This window comes from Macrotis lagotis, chromosome X, assembly GCF_037893015.1.
Source record: "Macrotis lagotis isolate mMagLag1 chromosome X, bilby.v1.9.chrom.fasta, whole genome shotgun sequence".
Classification (NCBI taxonomy): Eukaryota; Metazoa; Chordata; class Mammalia; order Peramelemorphia; family Peramelidae; genus Macrotis; species Macrotis lagotis.
In genome coordinates this window covers 515,913,602-515,929,355 of record NC_133666.1, presented here as the reverse complement: position 1 = coordinate 515,929,355, position 15,754 = coordinate 515,913,602, and positions in this window count along the sequence as shown.

Here is a 15,754-nt window from a genome sequence, read left to right as displayed (position 1 = left end):
GAGGTCGAATGGGCAGCAGAACAGGAATAAACAGCATATCTAAAATGTTTGAAACACAATTGAAGACATAATTCCTACCAACCAAAATCAAATGAATGAGGTCTGGATATGTGAAACCTTTTTCACACTGAGCTGGAAGAAAATGGACAAAGGCCCAGTGAAATATGAGCTAAGTGATTCCACATAACTAGGAACTCTGATTACTGATCAATGAGGTTATTAACCAGTCAAGTACTTATTAAAAACTTATTCCATGCTAGATACTGTGCTTGGGGCAGGAGATATGAATCCAATGACTGGAGAAGCTCAGTGTGTTCTTACTAAATATATTCAAAATACCTTGATTTTACTTTTAACAACTTATCACTGTGGATAAGGATTTTTGTCTTGCTCTCAAATCCAAAGCAAAAAGAAAACTGAAGGTTAACTATATTGTGTGGTTATCTGTTTCAAAAACTATACTGTGAAAAAACTCTTATAAATAAAAAAATAGAATCAAGGGTCTTACTAATTTATGTGATGCTGATAAACACTTAACAACTATAAGATCTTTTAAAAGTGTTGTTATATACTAAATAAAGTTTTTCCTTCAGAAAATTAATTAATTTCATTTCTTATGCAGATACACATGGATACTAAACAGGAGATATGGGAAAGATTACCAAAACCTTAGCAGGGGTATGAAGACCAAAAAATACTGAAATCTCTTGTTTTAATCCAAATATCAATTCTCTATTGTCTATTATGAATTGTGTGCTTGGATTTTTAAATTTCAGGATAACTTTATATTCTATTTCCTCCTTGTCTATCAAGATTTTTTTTAAAACAAGGCAGTGGTGTTAAGTGACTTGCCCAAGGTCACACAGATAGGTAATTGCTAAGTGTCTGAAGTCAGATTTGATCTCAGGTCCTCCAGAATCCAGGGCCATTGCTCTCCACCACACCACCTAGCTTCCCCTCAAGTTAGTTTTAATATTTAATTAATTTCATTTATCAAATGTCTACTATGTGACAGACATCATGCTAGGCACTGAAGATATGGGATAAAAATTAAATACAGCCTGCCCTCAAGAAGTTTACAATCTAGCAGTAAGCCTAAGCAAATCATAAACAAAAAGGTAATATTCTAAATCTCAAAGTTATTTCTATAAAATGTCAACTGATATAATTAAAGCTATTTGGTTCTTGTCCTTCTTTATCAGAGAAGACCAAAATTACATCTTTTATGTTTGAGACAAATGACAGTGTGTCCGACTATGGCTGATCAGACCAATATGAACTTAGAATGCTCCACTACAGGTTGGGCAAAAAAATAGTCCATGTGAATGCCTGGGGTGGATACTATAAACTTACATATGCCACATTTCCTATAAGCTGTTTCAATTCTTATAGTGTGCAGCACCCTCACTGAGAGCACACCATGCTGGGTGATCCTGTGCCAGTGTCTCCCATGCTGTACAATCAATTCTAAGTACTTAAGAGAGACCTTAGGGGCGGCTAGGTGGCGCAGTGGATAAAGCACCAGCCCTGGAGCCAGGAGTACCTGGGTTCAAATCTGGTCTCAGAAACTTAATAATTACCTAGCGTGTGGCCTTGGGCACATCACTTAACCCCATTTGCCTTGCAAAAACCTGAGAGAGAGAGAGAGAGAGAGAGAGAGAGAGAGAGAGAGAGAGAGAGAGACCTTTAGAGTATCCTGGTATCACTTCTTCTGACCCCTTTTATGAGTGCTTGCCCTGTGTGAGTTCTCCAAAGAATAGCCTTTTTGGCAAGCATATGTCTATCATTTTAACATCATGCCCAGCCCATTGTAGTTGCACTCTCTATAGTAATGTTGGAATACTAGGCAGTTTAGAGTGAGAAAGGACCTCAGTGTCTGGTATTTTCTCCTGCCTTGTGATCTTTGGAATCTTCCTAAAATAATTTAAATGGAAGTGATTCAGTTACCTGACTGGTAGACTGGAACTGGTAGACCATCCAGTTTTCACAGAAATTCAGCAATGAGAACAGCGCAATACTGAGCTAGCTCTGGCAATGTGCATGTCATCCTCATTGTCAATGTGAACCTCCCTGGAAAGGATACTGTCAAGGTAATTAAACTTGTCCACAGTACTCAAAACTTCTCCATTTGCTGTAATTGATGGTTCTATGGATGATGTGGTACTGGCTGATGGAGCACCTGTGTTTTCTTGGTGTTAATTGTTAGACCAAAATTAGTACAAGTAGCAATGAATTGACTCATACTTTTTTGCATCTCAGCTTCAGAGCCTACATTGAATGCACAATCATCTAAACACAGATCATGCACCAATATTCCTTCTACTTTGGTCTTAGTTTGTAGCCTTTTCAAGTTGAAGAATTTACCATCAGTACAGTAAGCTGCCCTTGATCATGTGTTCATCCTCGGTGAAGGCATTTGATAACATGGCTGAAAACATCTGGCTAAAAAGCATAAAAGCAAGGACAGCCTTGTTTCACTCCAATGGTGACCAGGAAATCTCAAGAGCATCATCCACTATCTAGAACCTGGACAAGCATGTCATCATTAGACATGCACAATATTGATGAACTCTAAGCAACAAATATTGACATATTTTTTCATAATTCCTCACAAATGATGGTATCAAAGGCCTTGGTCAGATCTACAAATGCTGTACACAGACCTCTATTCTGTCCCTGGCATTATTCCTGGAGTTTTTGTGCAGTATATATCATATCAATTGTTCCTCAGTCCTTTCGAAGCCACACTGGCTCTCAGAGAGGTGACCATCTTCCAGGTGAGGGATCAGTCTATTGAAAAGGTGACAAGAATCTTACTAGCAATGATTGGTTGGTCGGTTGGTTGTTTGGTTAGTTAGTTCTTGTCCTTTGTTATTGAAGAAGACCAAAATGACATCACTATATTTGAGACAAATTACAGTGTGTCCAACTATGACTGATCAGACCAATATGAATGTGGAATGCTCTACCACAGGTAGGGAACAAATAGTCCATTAGAATACCTGGGGTGGGTATTCTGAACTTATGGATTACTTCAATTCTGCCTTCCTCATGGAGTGCAGCACCCTCACTGGTGAGGGAATACTATGCTGGGCAATCTTGTGCCAATGTCTCCCATGCTGTAAATCAATTCTAAAGTTCTTCAGTGAGACCATCAGTTGTCTTTGCATCACTTCTTCTGAACCCCTTGCCTTGTGTGAGTTCTCCATAAAATAGTTTTTTTTTGGCAAATGTTCATCTGGCATTCTAACGTGTCCAGTCCATTGCAGTTTTACTCTCTGTAATAATGTTGGAATGCTAGGTAGTTAAACTTGAGAAAGGATCTCAGTGTCTGATATCTTCTCCTGCCAGGTGATCTTTGGAATCCTCCTAAGATGATTTAAATGGAAGTTATTCAGTTTCCTGACATGGTTCTGGTAGACTGTACTTGGGGCTGCTACTTCAGTTGAGTGAAGATTTAGTTTGAAGAGAATGACTCTGTGATCAGTCCAGCACTCTGCACCACACATTATTTTTTCTACTCCCACATCTTGTCTTCTCTTCTCCTTACAATCACATAGTCTATTGGATGTCAAAGTTTGCTACAAGGATACATTCAGGAAGTTTTTGCATTTCAGTAAATGGAAGATAGTATTTGTAATGAGAAGGTCATGAGATGCACCATTTTTCAGTAGTCAGTGATCATTGCTAATTTCTGATTACAATCCCATTCCTCTCAAGGATTCCCTGCCATATCTGGTAATCTAAGCCTTCTCTAGCCTTAAAATCACTCAGAATTATAAGCTTGTCCTCTTTTGGTACATTGCTGAAAAGGTCTTTAGTTTTCTTTGACTTTATCAGGGTTCATAATGGTGGGAGCATAGGCATAGAGTTTTCCTGAAAATGGCAATCTCATTGTCATGAGTCTACAGTTCATTCCTTTTGATAAGCATTCAAATTTCTTGACTGGATTAGTTTTGATTGCAAAACTCACTCCAGCTTCACAGTGCTTCCCTTCACTGCAGTCACTCCAGAAAAATGTTTATTCAACCCCAACTTCAGTAAGCTGGCCTCCATTTGCCAGCCTTGTTTCACTCAGGGCTGCTATTTGGATATGATACCTACTGAGTTCTCTTGCAACAAGAGCTGTTTATCTGTCAGATCTATTAGTTCTTGTATCATCTATGAGTGTGCTCACATTCCATGCTCCAATGGTAAATAGAATCTTCTTTGAATAAATTTTTGTAAATTTTTTGTGTGTCTCAACCACATTGTGAGATCCCTGCCTGCCATGGTGATTAGGCCAGGGTTAAGTAAAGGAGACAATTTTTAGGGCACCTTTTTAAGCGGCTTTCTCACCTCAGGAGGTGAGCAGTAAAATCCTTAAAAGGGCTGCTCAGTCACCCAGGAGGCTGCTGAATCCCATTGCTGCTTTCAGTGAGAAATTGACCCTATGACCTGGGCTGCCTGTTTACAGGGTTGTGACTACAGCTCCCAGTGTATTTGCACTTGCTACTTTTTCACTTGCCTGTTGCCATAGGACTTTGAGATAGGGATGCTAAAGTGGTACGGGTGATGTCTTTTGATGCATGTGTAAATTGGATTTAAGTGAGGCAAAGTTGCATGATGTCATCCATTTCACTCTCTCCCAAGGTCATCATGATCCAGGAGCAAAACAGAGTCAAGACAACTTGTGACGATTCTAGATGCAGTGGATTACATTGATATTGTTGATATCTAACCAATCTCTAAGTTCTCTACAGCACCTGCTTCAACTTCATGGCCACTGCAATGAAGTATTCTAATCTGCCTATTGCATCAGTGGAAGACTTCACATACTTTGGGGAGACACCCCTGACAACTCATCAATTAGTTTGATACTCCTCAACCTACTCCCCTGCCAAAATTGTTTGTAGGGGTGTGGATGCTATGAAAGCTACAGTTTCTTAGATCCATAGGTGAGAGAAAGGTGATGCAAGTGGACATCAAAGGTTGAAAGCAGCCCTGAAAAGGGCTTGACTGTTGTCACATCTGCTCCTAGTTTCAGGGACTTGTTTCTCTCAGATATTCAACTGGAGATGACCAGGTTCAGATGAAATGATTCCCACTATTAAGGATTAAGGAGAGGTATCTGGACAGCTTAGTGACACAATGGATAGTGTGCTAGGTTTGGAGACAAGAAGACTCATGTTTCTGAGTTCAAACCTGACAGACACTTAATTCTATTACCCTGAACAAGTCTCTTAGACCTATTTGCCTCAGTTTCCTTATCTATAACATAGGCTGGAGAAGGAAATGGCAAATTGTTCCAGTATCTTTGCCAAGAAAACCCCCAAATGGAGTCACAAAAATTTTTACATAACTAAAAATGGCTAGCCAGTAACAAAATTTGTGTAATGGATAGACAGCCAGCCTTGAACTGCCATCTTTCACATATAATGACTATATAGTACTGGACTTTGCCTTTCACTGTTCCAGGTAGAGAGACATGGAATTGCAGAGAAGGAAATGATAAAGTTATCATGTTCAAACTTGATTACCACTTTCTTTATGGCGTGAAGAATATACATTACTAGTGCTGAGATATTTATGCCTCCCAATGTAAGGTTTGGTCTATCTTTCTCTTTCTCTGTGTTTGTTTCCCTCCTTCTTAGATGCTGTCTCTGTCTCTATGTTCATACTCTGTCTCTATCTCTCTTGCCTCCCCCACCCAAACTTGAGATACACTAGAAACCTTCTCTTCTTTTCCTAAACTCTCTGTTGACCCTATGACTTTGTATTTCCACATTTCCACTTTAAGACAAGATCTCCACCATAGCCATAAAATAGTACCCTATTTTATTTGCATTGTTAGAGTTCACTCCTAGGGAAGATTTCTTATTGACATTGCTGATGTTCATCCTTCATACTCCAAAAATATCAATGACATCCTGATGTTGAAATCAAGGCATGGTATATTCATCTAGGACTGATCAATCCAATACAAACTCAAAGGTTTCTACCACAGATTGGACACAAATCATTCATTTGAATATTTGGGGTGGAGTTGTCTCTAAATTTGAACATCTCACATTTCCTTTGTGCCAGTACAATTTTGCTTTGCTCACCTTCTTTGATACTTGCATTCCCTGCTGGGAAGTCCTGTTCAAAGATCTCCCATGTCTCACATTTGACTTCAAAGCTCTTCATGTAGAAAATGTCCTTATATCACTTGTGACCTCCATGTGAGCTCTTGTCTTATGTGAGGAAGATCTCGGCTCAAAATGGGTCACTCATACTAACTGTTTAAACATAGTTACCTATGGGAATCCTCTCTAAGATTCATTTTCATCTTGAATAAAATGAAGTTCCTATCTCATAGGACTATTATAAGGATCACATATATGCAAAATGCTTTGAAAATCTTAAGATGCTATATAAATGTCAACATTATTATTGCTTAATATGCTTCCTAGACTTTAGTAGAGTAATTTCAGAGATGTCAAGGTGGAATAGATAGGATCCCTTAGCCTGAGTTTATAATAGGGAATTTAGAGACTCTCAAGAGCAAAGTTTTAGTGATTCAATCAAAATCAACTTCATTGAGGAATAAAAGGGGGAAAGTACATATAAAGAGACTGATGTGTCTGCACTGAAAGCTTATCAAAAAGAAATTAGATATTTAAAAGTATATATCAGATGGAATCAATTGAAAATAATGGAGGAAAAGTCTAGGGGTAAAGTATTAGTAGTGTAACATATGCTAAAGTAATGGAGAAAATGTTAATGCAAATTAGATTTAAAAGTGTGTCGTATACATATATATAATTTTTTTAAAAAAACAATTGTTTAACATCTATCAGCATACTAATGGCTATATCCCAAAATATTGAATGCATCAAAAAACCAGAAAAACTTGTAGATGTGATTGCTGAATTAATGTCAGTAATTTTTGAGAGATTATAGATAAGAAATATCAGAGGAGAGGTACCAATGAACTTGAAACAAGCAATATCTCAATCTTCAAAAAGAGTTACTTAAGATCCTATAGGCTAATGAGCTTGATATTGATGCTGGATAAAATTCTAGAATAGATTCTTAAAGGGACAGTTTCCTATCCTTTGAAAGGAGGTAATTATTTCAAAATGGTATAATGAGTTCTTTAAGAAGAATCCCACTGGGAACCAAGATGGTGGTATGAAGGCAGCAGTTCCCTGGAGCTCCTTTCCCCCAAAACTCCAGAATCCAGAAAAAAATATGACTCTAGCCAAAATTTAGAGGGGCAGAGCCCACAGAAAGACTGAGTGATACATTTTCCCAGTCCAAGATAACTTAGAAGTTCTGCAGGAAAGTTGTGTTTCACCAGGACCAGGGATTGGAAAAAAGCCCCACTCTCAGTGCAGGGCATCCCAGTCCATCCCAGAGAGATCACCTGAAAGAGCTTGAAGGGGTGGGGAGAGAACTCTGCTACACCAGAATGAGTGTGGAGTGAGGCACACAGGCTGCAGGATCTGCAGCTAGAACCTGCAGAAAGCAGCCTGCACTCCCAGAGATGGTAAGGGGTCAGGGAAGTCTGCAGAGATTTCTATGCTCTCCCTTGGGGTACGACTCTGTTGCTAGCCTACACTCAGATCCAGCTTGCAGTTTGTGCTTCCATATTAAGCAGCCAGGCTGGATCCCTCCTTATAGCCCCAGAGCAGAGGGAAATACAGGGGTCATCTGCATGTCAAAGCACAGGCAAGAGAGCATAAGACCTTGGAGGAATAAATGTCCCAGTGGGATGTCCCCCCCCAAAAAATTCCCAAAGCCTTGGAAGTGCTGTCTTGGTCTGAGGAAATGAGTAAACAACAGAAAAAGAAGAAACTGACCATAGAGAATTACTTTAGTTCCATGGAAGATCAAAACATATACTCAGATGATGACAAAATTGAAGCTTCCATATCCAAAACCTCCAAGAGAAATAGAAAATGGGTTCAGAGTATGGGTGAGCTCAAAAAAGACTTTGAAGAGCAATTAAGGTGGGGCAGCTAGGTGGCACAGTGGATAGAGCCCCGGCCTTGGAGTCAGGAGTACCTGGGTTCAAATCCAACCTCAGACACTTAATAATTACCTAGCCGTGTGGCCTTGGGCAAGACACTTAACCCCATTGCCTTGAAAAATCTTTAAAAAAAAAAGAAAAGCAATTAAGGGAGATTGAGGGAAAATTGGGAGGAGAAATGAGAGAGATGCAGAAAAATCATGAAAACCAAATCAACAGCTTGGTGAAAGATATACAAAAAAATACTGAAGAAAATAATATGTTAAAAACCCATTTAGGCCTAATGGGGAAAAAAAGCAAAACAAAAGGCAAATAAGGAGAAAAATTCCTTAAAAAGCAGAATTGACCAGCTGGAAAAGGAGATAAAAAAACTCTCTGAAGAAAATAACTCCTTGAAATGCAGACTGGAACTAAAGGAATCAGATGACTTTGCAAGAAATCAGAAAGAAATAAAATTCTTCCAAAAAAAGTCAAAAATTAGAAGAAAATGTGAAATATCTCATTGGAAAAACAACCAACCTTGAAAATAGATATAGAAGAAATGATTTAAAAATTATGGGGCTATCTGAAAGCCATGATCAGGAGAAGAGCCTAGAATTCATTTTTTCAAGAAATAATACAGCAAAATTTCCCTGAGATCCTAGAAGCAGAGGGTAAACTAGAAATTGAGAGAATTCACTGGTCACCTCCTGAAAGAGATCCCAAAAGAAAAACTTCCAGGAATATTATAGCCAAATTCCAAATCAAAGAGAAAATTCTAAAAGCTGCCAAAAACAGACAATTCAACTACTGAGGCTCCATAGTCAGGATTACACTGGATCTGGCAGCATCTATATTAGGGGCTTATAGGGATTGGGATATGATATTCCAGAAGGCAAAAGATCTTGGTTTACAACCAAGAATCAACTACCCAGCAAAACTGAACATTCTCTTTCAGGGGAAAAGATGGACTTTCAATGAAACAGGGGACTTTCAGAATTTCCTATTGAAACAACCAGAGCTGAACAGAAAGTTTGATCTCCAAGTACAGGACTCTGGTAAACCATAGAGGGCGTGGAAGAGAAGGACTATGAGGAATTTAATGATATTGAACTATTTTTATTCCTGCATGGGAAGAAGATATTGATAACTCATATGAACTTTCTCATTTATAAGAGCTGTTAGAAGGAGCATATATAGATGGGACATAGGAAAGGAGTAGACTATAATGGTATAATATAGTAAAAAGATGGAGTCAATGAGTGATAAAGGAAATTAATGGGAGGAAGGGAGAGGAGAAGAAAAGGAAGCTAAGAAATTTCACATAAGAGTCAAGAAAAAGCTTTTTCAATGGAGTGGAAAGGGGGGAGGCAAGGGGTAATGAGTGCATGCAAAGACATCAGAGATGACTCAGAGAGGAAATGACATACACACTTAATAGAGTGAAGACATCTATCTTACCCTAGAGAAAAATGAGAAGAAAAGGATGAGATAGGGGGAATGGGGGGGAGGGAAGGGGGAATAGGTGATAGAAAAGAGGGAAGATCAGGGGAGAGGGTACTCAGATACAACACACTTTTGGATAAGTCCAGGATGAAAGAAGAGAGAGAATAGAATAAATGAGAGTGGGGAGGAATAAAGTGGAGGTACAGCTAGTAATAGAAACTGTGGAAAAAATATTGAAGCAACTTCTCTGGTGGACTCATGGTAAAGAAAGCAATTCACCCTAGAGACAGAGCCACTGGAATTTGAACACAGACTGAAGTAAATTTTTTCTCTCTATTTGTGAGGTTTCTCATCTTCTTGGGGGGGGAGGTTCTATGTTTACATTAATGTATAGAATGTATAGAATGGAAACAATGTAAGGACTATCAGAGAGCCTTCTTGTGGGCAGAGGGAAGGGAGTGGGGGGAAAAATTGTAAAATTCAAAAACTTTAAAAATGATAGATAGATACTACTATTGCATATAATTGTAAAACAAATGAAATGTGAAAAAAATGATAAAAAATTTAAAAAATAAAAATTTTAAAAAAGAACAATCACACCACAATATCCCCATTTTCACTTATTGAAAGGGCTCCTAGGCTGAATCAGGCAAATGTCACATGGTATATGTGTATTTTGTATTTTATACTTGTATATATGTATTTTATATATTTATATTTGTGTATATGCATTTTCTAGTTTTTGTTTTTGCATATATATATATATATATATATATGTATGTATTTTGTATTTTTGGCTGGAGAATTAGATCAGGAGAATGTCACATGCTATATAAGTATTTTGGCAAAGGACATGACAAAAGTTTATCATTCTTTCCTTGAACAGAAGGTGGATAGATGTATACTAAAATCTTGGTCAATTGGCTGATTTTGAGACTAATCATATAACAAGAACTCAAAAATAAAGATTAATGTATTCATATCAACCTGCAGAGTGGTCTCTAAATGAAAGTTATAGGAATCTGCCCATAGTCTTATTTTGCTCCTTATTTTTATCAATGCCTTTAATGATATTTTTATCACGCTTGATAATGATATGAAGCTGAGAGGGAAAGCTAACAACTTTGAATGATATTATCAGGATCCAAAAAGATCTTGACAAGCTAGACAAGTGGATTGATACTAAGAGGAAAAAACCCAATAGCAATAAATACAAAGTTCTAAACCTATGTTTAGAAAATTAACTGCAGAAATTGAGACATAAAAGATACACTAGAAAGCAATTTTTCTGGAAAAATCCTAGGTCATTTATGCTTATCCTTGTTGCATTCAATCTTCTAGAATTTAGTGGACTGAAAACTAGAGATGCTTTAATTAAAACAATATGGCAGTCAAAAAATGAATACAATTATACTTTGTATAATAGATGAAGCATCTTGCTATATTCTGCCATAGTCAGAATTTTCCATTGGGAATATGGTGTTCTATTCTGGGCAACCTATTTAGGGAAGGACTTTGAAAAGCTGGGACTTTTCTAAAGTAAGCCAACCAGAGTGATAAGAAGACTCTAAATCATATCATAGAGGATCAGTTAAAGGAACCAAAATGACTAGTTAAGTGGGGAAATGATAGCAGTCTTCAAATATTTGAAAAATTAAAATATTGAAGTGGGATTAGGTCTTTTTTTGTACTTAGCTCTTTTTTTGTAATTGTTCACTCATTTCAGACATGTCTGACTTTTCATGACACTCTTATAGATTTTCTTGGCATTTCCTTATCCAGCTTGTTTTATAAATGAAGAAACTGAGGCAAACAGAGTTAAGTTGCCTAAAGTCACATAGCTAGTGTCTAAGGTCCAATTCGAATTCAGGTCTTCCTGACGACTTGAGACCCAGAGCTCTATCCATTGCACCACGTAACTGCCTACTTACCCCCTATAACAGAATTAGGAACACTATATTGTTTGCTGTTGTTTAAAGTCCTTTTTTTTCTCAAAGAGGATCATAAAATTATAAAGGTGATGTCATGACTTGAAAGTGCATTGGACTTAAGTGAGGCAGAACTGTGTAGTCAGCAGCCTTGCTCTCTTCTCCATAGCCATCTGGAGGAACAACAGGTAAGAAGTATAAGGAGGTAGATTGGATCTTAAGTATATTTTGGTACAATGTGAGAGAAAACTGCTTTGTCATTTGAATTGCCTCCCCCCAAAAGGTGAAAGATATTTTTTCAGAATTGAGCTGCCTTTCTCTAGATGTTTTCAAGTGAAAATTAGATGACCACATTGTCAGATATTTTGTACATAGGGTTCATGATTTGCATAGCATTAGGATTTGATAGTGCCTTAAGTTCTTTCTAACTTTTTTATTCCCTCACTCTCATTCTAATAAATATTTCACACAACAAGCTTGCCTAATAAAGCAGTACCTTGTTCTGCCTGGAATATTTTTTATAATTGGAAATAGCAAAATGACTGAGAATATGATATAAAAACATTTATTAAATTCTTCTGGTGAAACTTCAAATATACACCACACCTACACCATTGATTAGCACTTGAAATGAGGCAAGATAGCAGATTATGATTAAACTTGAATTTAATCTTTTCAATTCAAAAACTGTGAAGTTACTTTCAGACTTCTTGTTTTGATACTTGTGATTGATGTTCATTCAATCTCAATTGATTTTCTCCCTAGAAACAAAATGAGTACAGATGAAGCAGTAGCTTCTAATTTGGTTTCTCCTGCCTCAAACTTCTCCAGAATGTGAAATCAAATGTGATATAAATTGAATTCTTTCTAGGGGTCCTTGGCTTTGTGTAAAGAAACAAAGGGTCTTGTGCTTTAATCTGATAGCTGTCATAATCTATTTCTAGTCAGTGTTGGATATGTTGAACCATAGTCAATTTGAGATAGTTAGACATATTAAATTAAGATACTAGGAGAGATCTCACCCCGTTGTTGATTTGGTTTTAGCACAGCCAAAATCATACACAAAGTGTCCCCACTATATCCTTTTGGTATCATTCTCATGTGGGTCAACAGATTTCAGAGCAATGATAATTGGTCCTTTTTTGATGGCATAAAACAGTGAGATCACCGTAATGTGCTTGGTCAGAAGAATGGTAAGGTTTTCACCATTCACCATTCACTAAAATAATTCTAAAGAGAAACAATCCCTAAACCTTTTTGTGAATAAGAATTACTTTTTATTTTCCTGAAATTTTGAAATAACCAATGGAGATGTAAAATCTTAAGTAACAGATGAGAGGTAGATATCATAATGGATTGCAAGCCAGGCCTCTTGAAGACCTGGGAAGTAAGTTTTTCAATAATTCTCAGAGATCTCAGAATCTTTTAGTAGGGACTTCAATAGTCAATTCATTCCAGCCTATATCTCATTAACAATCTACTCTCATACTCACAACACACTCAAGAAGGAGCCATCAGTCCTTGCAAAAAAAAACTTCTGATGTCATGGAGACTACTGCCTTCTGAGGCAGTATGAGTAGTCCTCATATTGCTTTTTGGGCTGTGATAGAATACCAGGACCTGAAGTCAAAAAAATCTGAGTTCAAATGTGACCTCAGACACTTACTTGGTATGTGATCCTAGGCAGGTCACTTAACCTTGTTTGCCTAGTTTCCTCAAATCTATAAAATGATATAGAAAAGGAAATGAAACCTCACTCCGTCATTTTTGCTAAGAAAATCCCAAAAGAAGAGTCAAACATGACTGACAACAACAAATTGGTCTTTGTGGATAGGTCTAATTGTTAAAGAAAATTCTCCCTTTTTAAGCCTTAAAAAAACCTGCCACTTTGCCATTTCTACATTGTCCTTTTCTCACCTCTTAATATACTGCTTATAGTATCAATATTTCTTGACTCTATTGAAGTTCAGAGTTCTGGTCTAGGGGAATATCTTTGTTTTGCTGAGGCTTAATCAGAAAAACTGTATAAGAGTCTCTTAATGACAATATGCTGTATTGATTAAAAGTTGGATTTCAAATAGTGTAGATATGGAGGGCAGACAGTTCTCCAAAATGTAAATATAAGTAATTATTTAAATGAAGATGAGGAAAGGGAAGAGAGAATAGTACTTGTCCCTCTCTGTTCTCAATGAAAGTGAAAAGAAATATTCCACAGAATACTAAACAAATGCAGAAATAATGCATAAACTAACTCCAGTTTGAATACATTGTAAACTGCCAAAGAATAATGAGAGTAGAAGGGGAATAGGTTGAATTGAAATTACTACAGTAAAAAGAACACTATATTTTGAATCAGAGGTCTTGGCTTCAAAATCTAAGTTGTGACATTAGCTGTGAGAACTTAAAAAGTCCTAAACTTTCTTGGGTCTCAGTATCCTCATATGTAAAAATGTCTGAAAAGGAGTGGAGGACTTGGGACTGGAGAAGTTGAGGATAGCGATGCCATCATTCCTTGGTCACTTTCACCAAATATGTACTAGAAAGAGAAGCAGGGGAACAGTCAAGTTGGTTGAGAATAGATGAGCTGAAATCCCTGACTGTATTTTTCCCCCAAGAATAAAATTTCCCAGCTTCTCCTATTATAAATTGCATCTCCCACATCAGATGGCACTGTTCATTCTATTCACCAAACAAAAGTGAGAAAATGGGACTCAAGATAATCTAGGTATTGTAATAGCAGAATTGTTTTGGAAGTGTGAAATTGATAATACTACAGGCAGGTAGTCTGTGGAATGCCAATGTTACAGCTGAGTGACTCAGACATTCAGTTCTTAACTGTATTTCTCTTGAACTTCTTACCTTATAAAAGCAAACATAACTATATATCTTACCCAAGGACTCTCTGTTATTTAACAACTAAGCCTCGCTGCTGCACCATTTTTTATATGTGCCAAATATCTATCCCCATCAGTTAAAGGCTGGAAGGAACAGTTGTTATTTATTAATGCCATTAAATCTGTTGTCTCTTGTTATTATGTACACTCAAGCATAACTACTGCAAGTAATAACTCCAAATCTAAAAATAGAAATACACAGTAGAGGGGGGTGTTCAATTTAGAACCAAGAAGCATTAGTTTTAATCCTACTAGCTGTATGACCCTGAGTAAATCATTCTACCTTTCTGAGCTCAGCTTCCACATCTATAAAAAATGGGGATGATGATACTTAAAATTCCTACCTCACCAGGTTGCTAAGTTCTGTGTCACTGTGAGTTCTTACAAACACTATATAGAAAATAGACAATCCTAAATATTTGCCCTTGTACTTTAGAAATAATAAGTATTTTATTATTAAGCAAATTAATTTTTTTATTTTTATATTAGACATGATTGCATTATATTATATATTAAACATGATTGTATTTTCTTTTAATACTGAACTGTATTTTTTTTATTTCTATACTTGAGTGTTCTTTCACAGAATCTCAGATCTTTAGTTGTTTTGAAAGTCTTCAGAAATCATCTGATCCTATTTCTATGTGAGCAGGAATTCTCTGAGATTTCAATTAACTAACTTCCACATGAAGAAGTCCATTGATGGATAACTCATTCACTCCCAAGTCAGTTCATTCTATTTTGGATGGTTCTAATTGTTAGGAAGTCTTTTCCTGTATCTTTTCTAAAAAGTAAGTTTTATTGATAAATTTGTTTTTATATCACCATCATTTCCCACAGCATCCCTCTCTCTTCTACCCCAAGACATCTCATATAGCAAAAGAATGGGGTAGAAGTGTCCTCTTATAGATCTTCTTTAGAGTCATGCTTGTTCTTAATAATTTTGCAACATTCATTTACTATAGTATAAACAATATTAGAAAACTAGTTGATTACTTTTGGTTGCTAAATACAAAGCTGGTTGAGTTGCCTAAATCAACTCTAATATAATGTTCTCAATTTCCTGAATATTGAATGTTTATTCTAATTTTTTGTATTCACATGTACAATGATATCAGTACTTCTGTAGGGGGGAAAGCAAACAAAACTCCCAGTAATCTCTTGAGAGGATAGACAATTACTTCCTGGGTGAACCAGCAAGTTTAGAATCATAAATAACACCCCAAAAAAGGTCCTGTAGTTTTGAAATATCCATAAAGGGAAATCATGAAGATTTTCCTAGAGGATTAAAGAAAAATTTGGAAAGAAGCCTCTTAAATTTTGAGGAATATTGAAAGATACAAATGCCAACTATTCTCCATTATTCAACTGTCCCTTAGGTCTTCCATCTATAAAATAGAACAGAGGAAATGATTGTCATTGACTTGCCCATGTAACCATGGATGTTTGGAGAAAAAATTAGGTCTAAAAAAAAGCAAAAATGGTTGTGTTATTTGATTGAAATATGATCA